Source organism: Chiloscyllium plagiosum, unplaced genomic scaffold, assembly GCF_037043375.1.
Source record: "Chiloscyllium plagiosum isolate Xiang-an unplaced genomic scaffold, Cpla_swu_hap1 HiC_scaffold_18, whole genome shotgun sequence".
Classification (NCBI taxonomy): Eukaryota; Metazoa; Chordata; class Chondrichthyes; order Orectolobiformes; family Hemiscylliidae; genus Chiloscyllium; species Chiloscyllium plagiosum.
This window is the reverse complement of record NW_028270156.1, coordinates 41596885-41614564: the sequence shown is the minus strand read 5'-3', so window position 1 is coordinate 41614564 and position 17680 is coordinate 41596885. Positions and strand designations below refer to the sequence as shown.

At 43.0% G+C, this 17680-nt stretch overlaps 1 long non-coding RNA gene across 1 annotated transcript in view; it reads left to right on the top strand.

Moving 5' to 3' along the window:
- Window positions 1-15399, top strand: part of LOC148146966 (uncharacterized) — a 42365-nt gene extending 26966 nt beyond the window's left edge. The window contains exons 2-4 of the long non-coding RNA XR_015760024.1: window positions 4862-5009; window positions 9534-9656; window positions 15116-15399. This is a non-coding gene — a long non-coding RNA (uncharacterized LOC148146966). The remainder of the gene's footprint in view (window positions 1-4861; window positions 5010-9533; window positions 9657-15115) is intronic.
- The last annotated feature ends 2281 nt before the right edge of the window (window positions 15400-17680 follow it).

Sequence of the window (17680 nt, the reverse complement as noted above, 5' to 3'; positions counted from 1 at the left end):
AGTTATTTTGGTAACAGGCAATGGCCTGCCCACCTGGGCCCTTTATAATGCAGACCTAGGGGAAGGCATTTTGGCTCAGTGGTTGTTGCCTCACAGTGCCAGGGACTCAGGTTTGATACCAGCCTTGGGCAACTGCCTGTGTTGTGTCTGAGTGCTCCCACAGTCCAAAGATGTGTGGATTAGGTGGAATGGTTAAGATAAATTGCTCTGTAAGTCCAAGGATGTGTTGGCTAGGTGGATTAACCATGCTAAATGCAGGATAGAGTGGGTTCTAGTGGGTTGCTCTTCAGAGGGTCAGTACAGATTCAATGGGCCAAATGACCTCCATCTGCATTATAGTGATTCTATAATAAAGCAAACCCAGGAATGGGTCTGCAGAACTGTGTACCCTGGGCCAGGACTAGTCTACGTATGTTGTGAGTAATGGCTCTATTTTGGTGTTCAGTAATAATGCTCCTTTCCAGTTGGGCTACCTGAGTTATTACACACCTCTCTTCACTTCCCCTTGTTCTGGGCTGATGATATAAATAGTTTATGTGTACACAGATGCCTCCTTGCACCCTGTCCCCACCAGCTGACATCATGGGTTATCGGGAGGCAATTTCAATGTTATGGTTAATCATTCTGTAGTTTAAATTGGTCACAGAGGAAATGTGATTATTTATCTACTAGACTGATGGACCACATCAGAATTTCTGAGTCCATTTACTCTCCAGCCCCATCCCCAAACCTTACCTGAAAAGTCATCTGGAAGCCCAACTACCCAGAAGCCACTGTACTACAGATATTTTGCACTGAAAGCAGCGTTGGGGTATTGCACTGACAGCAGATTTCACCCATTCTTGCACGGTAACACCCACACAGTGAAAGTGACCGGGCTTATTGACTTAACCTGGGCCTTCTCCTGTTGCAGGTAAAGTTAACAGTGAAGATGGAAGAGACCCTTATTTAGGGCCTCAATAAGCCCAAAAGCAGATGGGCTAAAATGAAAACAGATACTGTTGGAGGAATTCAACAGATTTGATAGCATCTGTGAGAGAGAAATGAGGGTTAAAGTTTTTGATCCAGTGACCCTTCTTTAGAGCTGATAGTAACTAGGAAATGGAGACAGTGGGGGAGGGGCCGGGTGTGTTAAAGAGTAAATGATAGGTGGAGACAGAGCCTGGAAAGAGAGAAAGACAGTTGGACAGACAAAGGGATGGATAATGGTGAACCAAGGAGAAAGAAAAGTTGACGATGGGCACAATTAGTAAATGCAAGTTGGTTGGCTATACTGAATGGAGCTCCAGTGTTGACAAGGCCTGGGGTGTGGGGTAGGTAAAGTACAAGGAAGAAGGTTTGTTAAGCTGGCAGGAACTTGTTGTAAATTCCAACCTCATAGGTGAAATTTTAGCTAGATGGATATGAGATGGCATCTGATTATGGATCTAAAATAAACAGATGTGGGTTGTTTAGAGAAGTATTAAATTTGTCATACTGTTCCTTCGTAAGTCATTCAAAAGCAACACATGAAAAATTAGTGCTACCTCTTTGCTAATCTACGCAAGAAGGGCCACTGGAATGTTAAACCCTACAATTATACAGAAAGCATCAGCATATTGTTATTATCACTTACTATCCATCCTTGGTGAGACAATCCAGTTACTGGCTGTAATGTTGAGGCTTATTGTTCATAAGAAACTGACAGAGCATTGACTGGTGGTGATTTACCTTGAGAGTCACCATATGTCAGACAAGGGTAGAGATTGCGAAGGAGAATCCTTCATGGTAACCTCAGCTAGTATGGGAAATTGATCCCATGTTTTTGGCATTACGCTACATCACGTTACATCAAAAACTAACACAAGTAGAATAATTGTTGGAGAGGATTGGTTCATTGAGTTGGTTAATTTGTGATACGGTGTTATGGATCAAACAAAACACCCTCAAAATGCATTAAGAACCTAGAGCCTAACCTTTCTGATTTTAAAGGTAAATGTGAGGCTTTGCAATCTGGATGCAATTTGAATGGTCAAACTACTCAACTTTAAGCAAAACATACTTTATTTGTACTCTTTAGTTAAAATACAGACAAAATAGAAAGAAACGAATTGGCTTAACTACAACTGTACTGAAATGCTTAACAAACTACTACTAATTAACTGTTCTCTGTATAGTAGCATCAATAAACACACCCTTGGCAAAGGCAAATTCAGTAAAATAGATTATTTCACATACAATTCCAGCAGGAGGAGGAGAACACTAGCTTTAGACAGGAATAAGAGCTTCCACATCTAGCTCCAAGACGCTAGCAACTGCTGAAAGCTAAAACTAAAACTCCTGGTTCTGTGGAAGCTTGACAACGCCCAATCAGGCTGCTTCTATTGATCCAACCTAAAACAAAAACTCAAGGCTTCACAAGCTGTTTATTTTATTGGCTTTGAACAGACTGCTCACTACCTCTGACTCAACCCCTCTTCATAAAATAAAACTATGAGAAAATACTGTTCTTAAAGCCATAGTATCATCACACCTGACTAAAAAATAATGTTTGTTGATAATCAAGTCTCTTACAATCGATATCAGCCCTCCTGTCAGGTACAACCAAACTAGATATAGAATAATCATTCCTCATTTAAAGGCCATTGTTCCATTCCTTTGATTCTTAATCTAAACTTAGTTTGGTGTTAGATCGCTTTTGAGTTCCTCATTGAACTGTTGAATATGGTCATGATTGAACAAATAATAGCTAAAAACCTATTTGTAATATCATCATTAGGGACATTAGTGCAATGTAAATGTACAAACAAAGTACAAAATAAATAGGGAATATAAATTTAATAATTTCTAACTTACCCAAACTAGGTATTAAGTTTAAGTCCCAATTCAGTATGGAACTGAAGATGACACTCCTGCGGTATTGTGTACAACATTCTGAAGACACTGTGTTTGATTAAGTGTTTAAACTTATTCGGATGGAATTTTAAAATCCCTATGGCACTATTTAAAAGAACAGCACAACTTTCCCAATGTGTTTGGCCCAGCATTCCTCCTTCAGTCAACACCAACAAAAACGGGTTAATTGTGAGATCCTGTGCATGAATATTGTTACTTTCCCATGTCTAACAGTGGCAACACTTGAAAAAAAATTCAGTCTTGTGAAGTACTTCAAGATGTTTTGGAGTGGTAAGCAGCTGTGTAAGTGTTGGTTTTTTTAATACATTATTATTTTAAACAAGAATAAGCTGGTCATCAGAATGTAGAAAAGTTGACTCTTCGTACTGTAGATGGGAGACTTCCTTTAGCCAACCACATCACAACATTTCAATAATCTGTTATCTTTAACATACGTGTATTTTTAATGTCAAATTATTTCCCTTCTTCATTTTAATTATCCCTCAAGCAACATCCCAAAAGCAGACTATCTGGTCATAATCACATTGCTGTTATAGATGCTTGGTTGTCTGCTGCATCAATTGCATTACAATAGTGACTAGACTTGCAAATAACTGGGAGAAAGTAAGGTCTACAGATGCTGGAGATCAGAGTCAAGAGTGTGTTGCCTAAAAATCACAGCAGGTCAGGCAGCATCTGAGGAGCAAGAGAATTGATGTTTTGGGCCAGAGCCCTTTGTCAGGAATTCATTCCTGATGAAGGGCTCCGGCCTGAAACTTCAATTCTCCTGCTCCTTGGATGCTGCCTGATCTGCTGTGCTTTTCCAGCAACACACTCTTGACTTGTAAAGTACCTTCAGACATCCTGGGTTATGAGAGTTGCTATGCAAATGTAGATTATTTTAGCATAAGTGTTTTGCACATAAGAATCTATAATAATGTTTGGTTTTGTCATCGGTTAAGCATGTCATCTGCATTAAACCATAGATCCGTCATGAACCTTACCTTTCCCTTTCTCTATTTCATTCTCCTCTCATAATATGCAGAGCAGGAATAACGGAGCTTATTAATGGTAGGGAGAATATGAAGACATTAGCAGAGAAGTCAAAAATATTAGGAGGTCAAGGAGGAACTGTGAAATTAAATTATTGAGGAACATAAAACAAGTCAAATATTTTACAAGCGCATTAAAAAATGGTTGTGATGGAAATAGGGCCTTTTAATGATGAATATGCTGTTACAGGCATTGGCAGAGGAATTGCAGAAATATGAAATAATTGCTTTGCCTTAGCATTTATCTGATAAACAAGTTGGCATTACATTGCCTGATAGGATTAGACATGAGATAACTGTATTTAAAATAAAAGAGGTGAAATATTAAATAAACAAGTCACAAGTAGACAAAATAAAAAAACCCCAGTCCAAATGGATTACATCTGCACATTTTAAAACAATTGAGACAGCAAATACATTCCTGCACGTTTTATCAATTTACGAGAAAAAGAAAGTTATAATGTGTAAGGTAGAGGTTTGGCGGTAATCTATATTTAAAAAGCGAAGTAGAAAATGTCCAAGGTTATACCAGTCAACTTAACATTGATGGTAGGAAACATATTGGAATCCCTATGATTGGAATAAAGGAAATAATAGAAAACTATATCGAAATCAATGTTGTATTGTTGTGGCCCAGATTGGGAGGGTGAACTATCAGTGTTGAATCCCACCACTCAAGTAATCACAACATGCAAGTGCTTTTTACCCAGTTACCAACATGGGCAATTTTAAGCCTTATCTTTACTAGGTTTAAAATAAAAAGATCCATCATGGAGGATTCTTTTAATAAATAACAAAATTAGAGGTTTTTTTGTTAAACCAAACTTATTTGGCAAACTAGGTTAAAAACCATCCCCACCCCCATTCACCTATTGTACTCTATGCTACTTTCTCCCCACCTCCACCCCCCTCTCATTTATCTCTCCACTCTGCAGGCACCCTGCTCTATTCCTGATGAAGGGCTTTTGCCCGAAACGTCGATTTTCCTGCTTCTCGGATGCTGCCTGACCTGCTGTGCTTTTCCAGCACCACTTTAATCTCAACTCTTATTTAGCAAACTGAAAAACCCAAAGTTGGAAACATGTAAGTATAAATGTTTACACTTCGAAATTATGCCATCCCATTCCCCCATTCCCCTCACCCAGTCCATAGATATACACACACACACATCAATTTAGGAGAAAATAGGGAACTTTCTGCAAAGATTAATTTTGAAAATAAAACCTTTAGGCAGTAAATATTAGTTCATGAAGCACAAAGAAGTTCAAGATGATTTTCAGTCAGCATCCTAAACCCAGACTGTTGTCACTGGAATCTTTGCATGTTCAGAAGTTAACAACATTTCAGAAACACTTCAAGAGAGCATCTGAATCAATCATAGAATCCCTACAGTGTGCAAGCAGTCCATTCGGTCCATCAGGTCCACATCGGCCCTCCAAAGACCATCCCACTCAGACCACACCATTATCCTATCCCCATAACACTGCATTTCCCATGGCTAAGCCACCTAGCCTGCACATCCCTGGACACGATGGGAAATTTAACATGGCCAATCCACTTAATCTGCACATCTTTGGACTGTGGGAGGAAACCGCAGCACCCGGAGGAAACTCAACCAGACACATGCAAACTCCTTACAGTCACCGAGGGTGGAATCAATCCTGCATCCCTGGTGCTGTGAGGCAGCAGTGCTAACCACTGAGCCACTGTGCCACCCGAAGGTTTCCAATATCACACAAGACCTTCGAAAAATATTTTCTCCAAAAGGCAGAGCTGAGTATTCTCTCTTTCTCAGAAAGTTGTACCCCAGCTGAACTCCCAACAAAATACTAAACAAAGCCAGAAACTTAGGCTTCTGACTTCTAGCAAATAAGATCAAACAGCTAGTTCAAGCCATGTGACTTCGAGGAAGTGTCTTTTTAAAAAAAAAAGTCCCAATGACCTTTTAGGGACTCATTTTAAAAAAGAAATTCCAAGTATCCCTTCTCTTTTCAAAAGAATCCCTGTCCATAGTCCTCTGAGCACAAATCCTTTTTTAAAAAAAAGCATCTTCCTAACCCAATAATAAACATTCTGCAATTTAGAAATGCAAAAGTTATTGGGCAGAATTTTTTGAATAGTGGAGTTTCAAGCCTGCCACTGATGAGTTGGTAGAGAAAGTATCCATGAGGTAAAAAGTATCCAGGAGGAGCAGTTCCACCATAGACAGGAGGAGCGGTTCCACCATAGAACACACCAGATGGCCTCCTTCTTTAGAGACCGCAATTTCCCTTCCCACGTGGTTAAAGATGCCCTCCAACGCATCTCATCCACATCCCGCACCTCCGCCCTCAGACCCAACCCCTCCAACCGCAACAAGGACAGAACCCCCCTGGTGCTCACCTTCCACCCTACCAACCTTTGCATAAACCAAATCATCCGCCGACATTTCCGCCACCTCTAAACAGACCCCACCACCAGGGATATATTTCCCTCCCCACCCCTCTCCGCCTTCCGCAAAGACCGTTCCCTCCGTGACTACCTGGTCAGGTCCACGCCCCCCTACGACCCACCCTCCCATCCTGGCACTTTCCCCTGCCACCGCAGGAACTGTAAAACCTGTGCCCACACCTCCTCCCTCACCTCCATCCAAGGCCCTAAAGGAGCCTTCCACATCCATCAAAGTTTTACCTGCACATCCACTAATATCATCTATTGTATCCGTTGCTCCCGATGCGGTCTCCTCTACATTGGGGAGACTGGACGCCTCCTAGCAGAGCACTTTAGGGAACATCTCAGAGACACCCGCATCAATCAACCAAATCGCCCAGTGGCTCAACATTTCAACTCCCCCTCCCACTCTGCCGAGGATATGGAGGTGCTGGGCCTCCTCCACCGCCGCTCCCTCACCACCAGACGCCTGGAGGAAGAACGCCTCATCTTCCGCCTCGGAACACTTCAACCCCAGGGCATCAATGTGGATTTCAACAGTTTCCTCATTTCCCCTTCCCCCACCTCATCCTAGTTTCTAACCTCCAGTAACTCGACCTGTCCGGACTTGTCCGACCTGCCCAGCTCCTTTTCCACCTATCCACTCCACCCTCTCTTCCCTGACCTATCACCTTCATCTCCTTCCCCACCTACCTATTGTACTCTATGCTACTCTCTCCCCACCCCCACCCTCCTCTAGCTTATCTCTCCATGCTCCAGGCTCTCTGCCTTTATTCCTGATGAAGGGCTTTTGCCCGAAACGTCGATTTTGCCTGTCCTCGGATGCTGCCTGAACTGCTGTGCTCTTCCAGCACCACTAATCCAGAGAAAGTATCCATGCCAACCACAGCAGTCCCACAGCTATTAAACATTCCCAGAAGCATCCATAAATGGCTCCAGACAGTGATTCCTCCTCCCACTCACATACCAGCACCTTTAACAGTAGCAATGGCCAGATAGGGTAGCACAGTGGCTCAGTGGTTAGCACTGCTGCCTCACAGCTCCAAGGAGTTGGGTGACTGCCTAGAATTTGTACGTGCTCCCTGTGTATATGTGGGTTTCCTCCAGGTGTTCTGGTTTCCTCCCACAGTCCAAATATATGCCGGTTAGATCAATTGGACATGCTAAATTCTGTTCAGGCATGTCTAGACTAGGTGCTCCAGTCAGACGAAATGTAGAGTAATAGGGGTAGGGGAATAGGTTTGAGTGAGATACGCTTTGGAGGTTTGATGTGGACTTGTTGGCTTGTTTCCACACTATAGGGATTTGATGAATTGCCACAAAAAGTGTTCAGGGATGTGCAAGCTATGTGGATTAGCCATGGGAAATGCATGGTTACAGAGATAGGGGGTGGGGCTGGGTGGAATGTTCTTCAGAGAGTCGGTGGGGACTTGATGGGCTGAATGGCCTGCTTCTGTACTGTAGGGATTCTATGATTGGGACTACAAACAGCCTCTGATCATGGACTCCAGGAGCAGCTATGGTGCAGATTAGGGAGGGGAGGTGTGATCTTGATTGGAGAGGCAGGGGCCAGTTTTTGGGTATGCAGCACTGGGGATAAACCTAGGGGGGAGGGATCTTGATGAGAAAAGAAGGTCTTTGAGAAAGGTGCTTCCTCTCCCTGCCTGAGACCTAAGCAAGGTGAAATACTAAGTTTCCTCTGATCTCTCCACCCACCACCCTCAACATAATGCATTGTTTAAAGCCTGAACGGATGTGAGGGTGGATGGAGTGCCCGAAACCTCACCTGCACCCCACTCTCCATCCACCCAGCCTCTAAATGTGTCAAATTGGGGTCAGGCAGGGGTATGGTAGGAGGCTCCTGGGAATCATCCACATTCTTCCCACCTGCAAAGCTCCTGACTAAGGGGGGACATCAAACTCTGGCCAGTGTGGAAGTGGAATGATGGGGTGGGGGGATAGAAAACAGATAGCTGCAATGTAGCATTTAAACCTCATCTGTACAAATCCTCCCTTTCCTTTCCTTGGTCTTCATCACCGCTCCCTCTTTCATTCATTCAAAACGTATTACCTCAGCTCTGCTGATGAAAGAGCATCACGCTGAAGCATTAATGCTGTTCCTCTCTCCATGGCTACTGCTGGATATGCAGAGTATTTCCAACATTTGCTGTTTGAATTTTAGGTTTCCACCTCTGTGGTATCCTGCTTTTGATTGATGGTAACAGTTGGGGAAGAGAGGTGACACTGGGAGCCATTTCAGGACACTTTAATTTCACCGTGGCTGTAGAAGTGTTTAACAAGATATTTTTCTCCCCTTCTCCCTGATGTTAACCTATTTCTGCTGAAGTCACTGACTATTGCCCAAGAACAATTCTATCTGCTTTCTCATTTCAATGTGCACACCGTGAATATTGACTATTTGACCGGGGAGAATATAACCCTTCCATCATTAGCTAACAGCTTTTGAAAACAAAATCTCCTACAAAACTCTCTCTCTATTGGAGCAGTATAGCAACTCAAACCCTCATGCAGCTCCACTTCCCTGTAACAGTGCAGGCTCTAATGGGGAAGAACCCTTTGGGTCAATTTGTCAGGAAAGAAGCAATGGAGACAGCTATGAAGAAAAATAATTTTTATCTAACAGCCTATTGACCTCAAGCACAGTTACAAGATAAAGAGGACAGCAATGTGAATAGCGCAGCACCTTATCTAAGATGAGGTGGCTTAAAATGAATCACAAACAGTGAATCCAGCGAAAGGAATCTTAAGACACTATTTCATTTATATCTGTAAGATAGCCACTTAAAAATACTGTAAGTAGAACTGTGTCAGGCCAACAGGGAATCTGTATTTCATTCCCAGAAACAATTAGAGTGTTTTAAGGGGCAAATGGTTATAGGAGTGTAAAAATCATGCACCATTTATGAGTTATTAAATTTGAAAGGACTGTTCCCTAACCCTTTGCCACTGAATAAAACTTTATTTAACGATCTGAGGTTTGCAGAAGAAATTTTCAGTCCCAGCTCAGCAGCAGCCTAGTAGTGGAAATGTTTCATAAAACATTCTTAACAAATGGGATTTTAGCACACAAGAGGCTCTGATGGCCTATTAATTCTGCCTTGGCCCACAGCCAAAACACTTGTGCTTCTCTTCTAATTTGTGCTTAATTTCTATCAGAGGTACCAGGAGACTCCTTTTTTCAGCATGATGCATCCGCATAACTTTAATGGATTCACTAGAGGAGCCACAGCAAGAAGACATTGATTGGTCTGTCTCAGGGGCCTAAGCGAGGCCTGACAGGTAGTATCTTGACACGGGCAGCAAATGAAATGTGACCCCTTGTAAACAGGGCTGAGCATTTGGGGCTCTGGGTATTCCATTAGCTCAGAAACCTTTTCAAATTCCATTTATTTATGAAGTGATTTGAGCAGACTAAGGTTGTACTTAAAACAAGAATATGGAAGAATGCTGTGGGAAATTTGAGTGAGACAGTAATAGCGGCAAGGACGGAAGTGGGAAACATATCATTGAATCTGACTAAAGTATTCACAGGGAAGAAAGGCAACAGTAGAGGAAGCAAGGAAATGAGCAACAGAGAATTAAGTCTTAACACATATTAACCAACTTAAAAAAAAATCATTTGTACGATCATGTGTGCAAAAATGTACAGCCTTAAGGATGTTTAAACTAAAAGGTCATGTTTCAGAAAAGATTTCAGATGACCCGCAGCTTAGTCCCAACCCCAACCAAACCTTAGTGGTGAAGTGGGAGTGGAATTTTTGAGGTTCTGTAACATTTTCCCAAAAGGGAGTTAATGGGAAACTTGTTCATCTATAGGAATTGGTAGCTTCATATTTATTGCATGAGATTTTTAATGTAGAGGTTGTAAGTTCATACTCCCAGTAAATTGGGAAGTAGAATACAATAGTACAATTCTAACACCAGACCTTCCCAGGTTTCATTTGAATCCTCTCTGCTATCATTTTAACTATACACTTCATTTAGGTGACCAACATTAGTACAGAAAGATCATGGAATTTTGGATTGAAAATGTGTTTTCTAAATAACTGACATTAAAGGAATGTTCACAACAGCTACTGCTATCTTTTGGGATGTTACTTTAGATATATATTTATGTAAAGCATCTCGGACTCTCTATTAAATATGTCTTCGCTCAGATAGAAACCAAATGTTAAAATAACCAGAAATTTTAATATGTTGAACTCAATAAAATCTGCATTCATTAGTCCCATACTTTTGACAGCTTGAAGGAAGAATTTTCCATTGTTTTTATGATCAATGGCACTGCATGTTCCAGCATTCGCTTTTGTGTTAAGTGAACCACACTTTGATGTCTGGCTCTACTCTGTTAGGCAATGGTTGAATCAGGAATGAAGCAATTTATTTAATAAGTTTGTTCAAGTCTTCAAAATAAAAATCAGCTTGAAAAGGCAGAGAGGAGTCCCAGAGAAAGCTGGTGTTGTCGTAGATAACTCTTTTGATAACTTCAACACTAAACTTCAGTGGGGACTAAGCTGTGGGCCATCTCTAATCTTTTCTGGAACATTTTTAGTTGAAATGTCCTTGAGGATTTACATTTTTATTCACTCATGATTCTACAAACAATTTTTTTTTAGTAGGTTAGGATGTGTTAGGACTCAATTCACTGTCACTCATTTCCTTGCTTCGTCTCCAATTGCCTTTCGTCTCTGTGAGTATTTCTTTTAAATTATTTGTTTTAACAATGATAGTACACTTAGTTTATCCTGAAAAGAAAATTAAAGAAATAATATTTACAGCAACATTCTGTTCCTTAGTGCCAGAATGTTTAGTGTTGCAAAGACTATTATGACTCCAAAATGATGTCCATTTTTATGGTTTAGAGACAGTAAGGACTGCAGATGCTAGAAGTCAGTTCCGATGAAGGATTTCAGCCCAAATCATTGACTTTCCTCCTTCTTGAATGTTGTCTACCTATTGTGCTTTTCCAGCTCCATTTTTGTGGTGTTAGCCACACTGGATACCATTTTGGTGATAGCATCATTACAAACACAGGAAGCATCTACAGGATGTATGCAGACAAGGGAGATGGTGAAATCAATCAATGAGGAGCTCCATGATTTATGCCACCTTAGGCTTAATGAATATAGGATTCTTACAGTGTGGAAAAAATCCATTCGACCCATCAAGTCCACACTGACACTCTGAACGACATCACATCCAGACCACCCCACTACTCTATCGAATAAGGGTGGCACGGTGGCTCAGTGGTTAGCAGTGCTGCCTCACTGTGCCAGGGACACGGGTTCAATTCCCACCTCAGGCAATTGTCTGTGTGGAGTTTGCACATTCTCCCTGTGTCTGCGTGGGTTTCCTCCAGGTGCTCCGGTTTCCTACCACAGTCCAAAAATGTGCAGGTTAGGTGAATTGGCCATGCTAAATTGCACATAGTGTTAGGTGTAGGGGAATGCGTCTGGGTGGGTTGCTCTTTGGAGGGTCGGTGTGGACTTGTTGGGCCGAAGGGCCCAACTGTAAGTAATCTAATCCCTATAACATCCCTATAACAGAGCCCTGGTGCTCTCAGGCAGCATTGCCAACCACTGAGCTACCGTACCACCAGTGCTCTGGCTGGTGGCATCTCCTAAGCATACACAATTGAACATAGATTTAACAGGAAGAAAAACCCTTCACCATTGCTACTTAAAGGGTCCAACCACTTTCAGACTGCATGCTAATAGGTTTCTATAGGCTATTGCTGTGATTTGGTGGTTTCTGGGAGTTCTTTAACATTGGGAAGTCTATTTGGGAGGTATTTTTTAATTTATGGATTTTGGTAGATCAGCCCATTTTTGCCCATCTGTAAGTGCCCTGGCGAAGATGGTGATGAGTCGCATTCTTCAAACACTGCATTCCGTTATGCATTAGGCCATCAACAGTGCGTTTTGGAAGTGAATTCCAGGATTTTGATCTGACAACAGTGAGGGTAGAGTGATATAATTCTAATTCAGATGATGGATGGCTTGGAGGGGAGCATTCAGTGGCAGTATTCCCCTGCGTCTGATGCCCTTGTTCTTCAACATAGTGGTGGTTGTATGTTTTGCAGGTACTGATGGAGGATTGTTGGTGAGTCACTAGAATTAGAATTAGGTTTACTGTCACATGTACTCATGTAGCCATCTTGGCTACAAAGATACCTCGGTACAGAATCTTGGGTAAAAAGTAGAAAAACAAAAAAATACAGTAAACAGTTCAACACCACATTCCATAAGCACCTGGCCATGCTAGGCCCACACTATTCACAAGATCTCGACCCTGCCCCCACTTCTGCCTTACTCTCTCACTGCCTCAGGCTGCCTATTCCCACTCTCTCACTTCCTCAGGCTGCCTATTCCCACTCTCTCACCCCCTCAGGTTGCCTACTCCCACTCTCTCTGCCTCAGGCTGCCTATTCCCACTATCTCACTGCTTCAGGCTGCCTACTCCCACTGTCTCACTGCCTCAGGCTGCCTATTCCCACTCTCTCACTGCCTCAGGCTGCCTACTCCCACTATCTCACTGCCTCAGGCTGCCTACTCCCACTCTCTCACTGCCTCAGGCTGCCTACTCCCACTCTCTCACTGCCTCAGGCTGCCTAATCCCACTGTCTCACTGCCTCAGGCTACCTATTCACACTGTCTCACTGCCTCAAGTTGCCTACTCCCACTCTCTCACTGCCTCGGTCTGCCTACTCCCACTCTCTCGCTGCCTACTCCCACTCTCTCACTGCCTCGGTCTGACTACTCACACTCTCTCACCCCTTCAGGCTGCCGACTCCCACTATCTCACTGCCTTAGGCTGCCTAATCCCACTCTCTTACTGCCTCAGGCTGCCTATTCCCACTCTCTCACTGTCTCAGGCTGCCTTCTCCCACTCACTGCTCAGGCTGCCTATTCCCACTGTCTCACTGCTTCAGGCTGCCTATTTCCACTCTCTCACTGCCTCAGGCTGCCTACTCCCACTCTCTCACTGCCTCAGGCTGCTTACTCCCACTCTCTCACTGCCTCAGGCTGCCTACTCTCACTCTCTCACTGCCTCAGGCTGCCTACTCCCACTCTTTCTGCCTCAGGTTGCCTGCTCCCATTCCCCCCATCTGTGGCTAGTTGGAGATGGTCGTTACCTGGAATTTGTGCAGCACAGATGTTACTTGCCACTTACCAGCCCAATCTGGAAATTGTCCAGAACATGGTCCATATGGACGTTGACTCAGAATTTGCAGTGGTGCTGAAACTATAGATGAAGCAATTGAGGAAGATTGAACTTCACAATGATCCCTGAGGAACAACTATAGTGATGCCCCTAGATTGAATTGAGTGATCTGTCTTGATGATAACAATCTATTAAACAGTCGAGAGCTGTCCCCAATTCCTATTGATTCCAGTTTTGCTAGGGGTCCTTGAGGCCACACTTAGTCAATTGCAGCCTTGATGTCAAAGTCTGTCACTCTCACATCACGCCTGGAATTCCATTCTTTTGTCTGTATTTGGGCCAAGGCTGTAATGTGGTCAGGGGCCAAGTCAATGAGTAGGTTATTGCTGAGCAACTACTATTTGATGGCACTGTTGATAACCCCATCCATCACTTTGCTGATGATTGCAGATAGACTGATGGGACAATAATTTGTTGAGTGACTTGTCTTGCTTTTTATAGACAAGGCATACCTGGGCAATTTTCACCTTGTTGGGAAGATGCCAGTTGTAGGTGTATTGGAAAGCTTGGCTAATGTTAGTTTCGGAGCCTAATCCTTTGCAGTTTCCAATGCCTCCAACTATTTCTTAATAACACATGGAGTGAATCAATTTCGTTGAACACTGGCATCTGTGTTTCTGGAAATCAGGAACAGGCTGGGATGGATCATCTATTTGGTAATTCTGGGTGTGGATGCTTTAGCTTTATCTTTTGCATTGATGTGCTGTGCTCTTCCATCACTGGGATGGGGATATTTGTGGAGCCTCCAACAGTGAATTGTTTAATTGTCCAGCACAGTTCATGAGAGGATGTGGCAGGGTTGTAGAGCTTAGATCTGATCCATTACTTGTGCAATCAATTAGCCTTGTCTATCTCATGCTAGTTCCACTATTTGACATGTAAATCATTCTGGTTATAGCATCACCAAGTTGATACCTCATTAATAGTTAAGCATAATGTATCTTCTCACATGCTATGCTTCACTCTTATTGAACTAGGATTGAGTCTTTGGCTTGGTGGTAGTGGTGTTATGGGGAATACATTAAACCATGAGGTGACAGATGCAGATTTTGTTTGCATCCCCTTGGATTACTGTTTGATGGGGGTTATGAGCAGAGATGGCACTGAGCCGCAGAAGCCACAAGAATTGGGAAGAGGAGGAAGAGAGACAGAAAGGCCTCAACAGGGGGCATATCTGTCCAGAATGCTCAGAGAAATTCTACTACCTGAGTCTCAATGAGGAACAGTGTCTGAGATGAACATGCTTCATTGTGGGATATCTATGCTTTATGAAGCACAAGCTTCCTGAAATGTGCCACATGTTGCAGTCAAACTGCAGCTTACAGAGCAGGGAGAGAACAGCTTTAACATTGACTGTGAAGGTGACCGTGCTCATGGTCTGTTATGTGGAAGGCTCTATTCAAACTGGAGCTCAGGACATTTACGCCTTCACTGAGTTTACTGTCAACTGGTGTAAAAGCAATGTTTCCGAGTCTCTATTTTCTCAAGAGCTAAATACATTTTATTGTCTATAGCCAGAGAGAAGCACAGGGATTGAGGACCATGCTGCTACATGTCAACTCTACGGTGTAACATCACCTCATCATCCTGCTGGCATTTGTCCATATCCATCATTTCACACAACTTAATGGCCAGTGCCTGGCAACAGTTGCAGTGCCTTCATTCTACAGCAGAACCTGGCAATAAATTGTATATAAACTGGGGAATCATCTTTACTCAATATACTGGAGCATTGAAAAACTCTGTCTGATGGATTGAAAATGCATGAAATGTAATGCGTGTCTGGAAATAAAAGCTTGTAAACAAATTGGGAGTCTCCAGTTGTTTGCTTCACTGTCTGACTATCTGAGTTGTACTAATGGTTATTAGGCCATGAGGACTGTCCTTGAATGGTTAATGATTCTGATGCACATGGGCAGCAAACACAGAAGGTGAGCCATGCTGCCAGACAGATTGTGATCAAATAGACCATTGGGATCCTGAAACAATGCTTCCTCTGCATGGACTCCATGAGTCCTGTAGGACTCAGCAAAGCCCATGTAAAGTTGCATGTAAAATTCTGGCCTAAGAATCGGGATGCATCACCTTGGCTTGGGCAGTACTTGTCTGGGTTGTCTGTCAACAGCAGGTTAACTAGTGGAACAGGATGCTGGGAGCAAGAGTGCAGTTATTCTCCTGAGAAGGCAGATTACTGACTGCAACTAGCGTGTAAACCTCTTTGAACATGTGTTTTCGCAAGGTGATCTTACACTTGAGAAACCTGAGTTTTCACTGTAATATCCACACACTGGATGACTTCTGCTGTGATGATAGTTGAGACATTGTCCATCAGATGTTCTTTTGTGTTTTGGGCCAGTACATTTTAATGCTCATGGCCTGGTCATTTGAATGTACTTTACCTTTAAAAATATTTGTCCATTGTGCATATACAGTATCTTATAAAAGAGTTTGGAGTTGCTGATTCTCAAAATGCACAGGCACAGAATGCAAATTTATCCTGGAGGCATATTTGTACAAAGAACCATGGATGGCACGGTGACTCAGTGGTTAGCACTACTGCCTCACAGCACCAGGGTCCAGGGTTCAATTCCAGCCTTGGGCGACATTCTCCCTATGTCTGCATGGGTTTCCTCTGGGTGCTCCGGTTTCCTCCCACAGTACAAAGATGTGCAGGTTACGTGAATCAGCCATGCTAAATTGCCCATAGTGTTATGTGCATTAGTTAGAGGGAAATAGGTCTGGGTGGATTACTCTTCGGATGGTTGGTGTGGACTGGTTGGGCTGAAGGGTCTGTTTCCACACTGTCGAGTATCTAATCTAAAAAAAAGAAATATCAATCAGAGTCAGACAATGTGAGGAGCTACTCCTAAAAATCACAGTTTCTGTCTCCATCATGCTGCTCCAATCATAGTAATAACTCTAGCTTCTCCTCAACTCATCAAGTGTACTTGTGGTGTCTGTCCTTAAATCTGTTCCCCAGTGTGTACTTACCAAGGTGGCATATCTGAGTTGCAGGTGGGGGGGACTGATGTGAGACTGTGTCAGGCAGCATCTAAGGAGCAAGAGAATCCACATTTCAGGCATAAGCCGTTCGTCAGGAATGAGGCTTATGGGACAAGGGGGCTGAGAGATAAATGGGAGGGAAGAACCATTTCTGGAGGCTTTGGATTTGTTGCAGGTACAGATTCTCCTGCTTCGTGGATGCTGCTTGACTGGCTGTGCTTTTCCAGCACCACACTCTTCGACTCTTATCTCCAGCATCTGCACTCCTCACTTTCTCCCAATGTGCGACTGCACCACAGGTGGTTTCCTTCCCCTTCCACTTCACCTGGACATGGCTGCTCTCTGGTTCTGTAACTAATCTGTGTGAGGAAAAACATGATCAGGTTCTCCAGGCAGGAGCCCACAAATACATTGCAGATCAAATAGATGTTTGTTAACTGGAAGACTTCACCATCAATCACATTTGCCTGAGGCTTCCCCAAGGCCTCTTTTTGAGATGATTTACACTCCACCAACTAAAGCCCAGCCTCTGCAATGGATTGGCCACGCTGATTTTCTGCCAGATTCATTTAGGAATCGTACTGGATCCTGAATGACATGGGCTTCAGTCAGTTTGTCACTCAGTTGTGTGAAAAGTCTACCTTGACATTGGGAAAAAAACTATATTGCCAGGTGGCAAGATGGATTTCCTTCTAGGCAGTAGTGAGTTGTCAATTATTACAGCTTGTTAAATGTCATATTAATGTCAGAGTTTGCTTCATTAATATTCAAATTCTGAACTTAACAACCATGCCAGAAAAGCAATTCTTTGAGGTTTCTCAACCTCAAACTGGGTACCTGGTGACTTGAGCTCATCATTGGCTCTGAGTGTCCTTCATTTTACTTACCACAAAACAACATCTCAGAGCACAATCCATTGGCACCAGCCACACACACCCTATATCCATGAATATTGACTTCCGACATTTGCAATTGACTCAGAATTATCATGGCACCCGTCCAATCCACTTAGAGTCATAGTGTCATAGAGATATACAGCACAGAAACAGACTCTTCAGTTCAACGTATCTATGCCG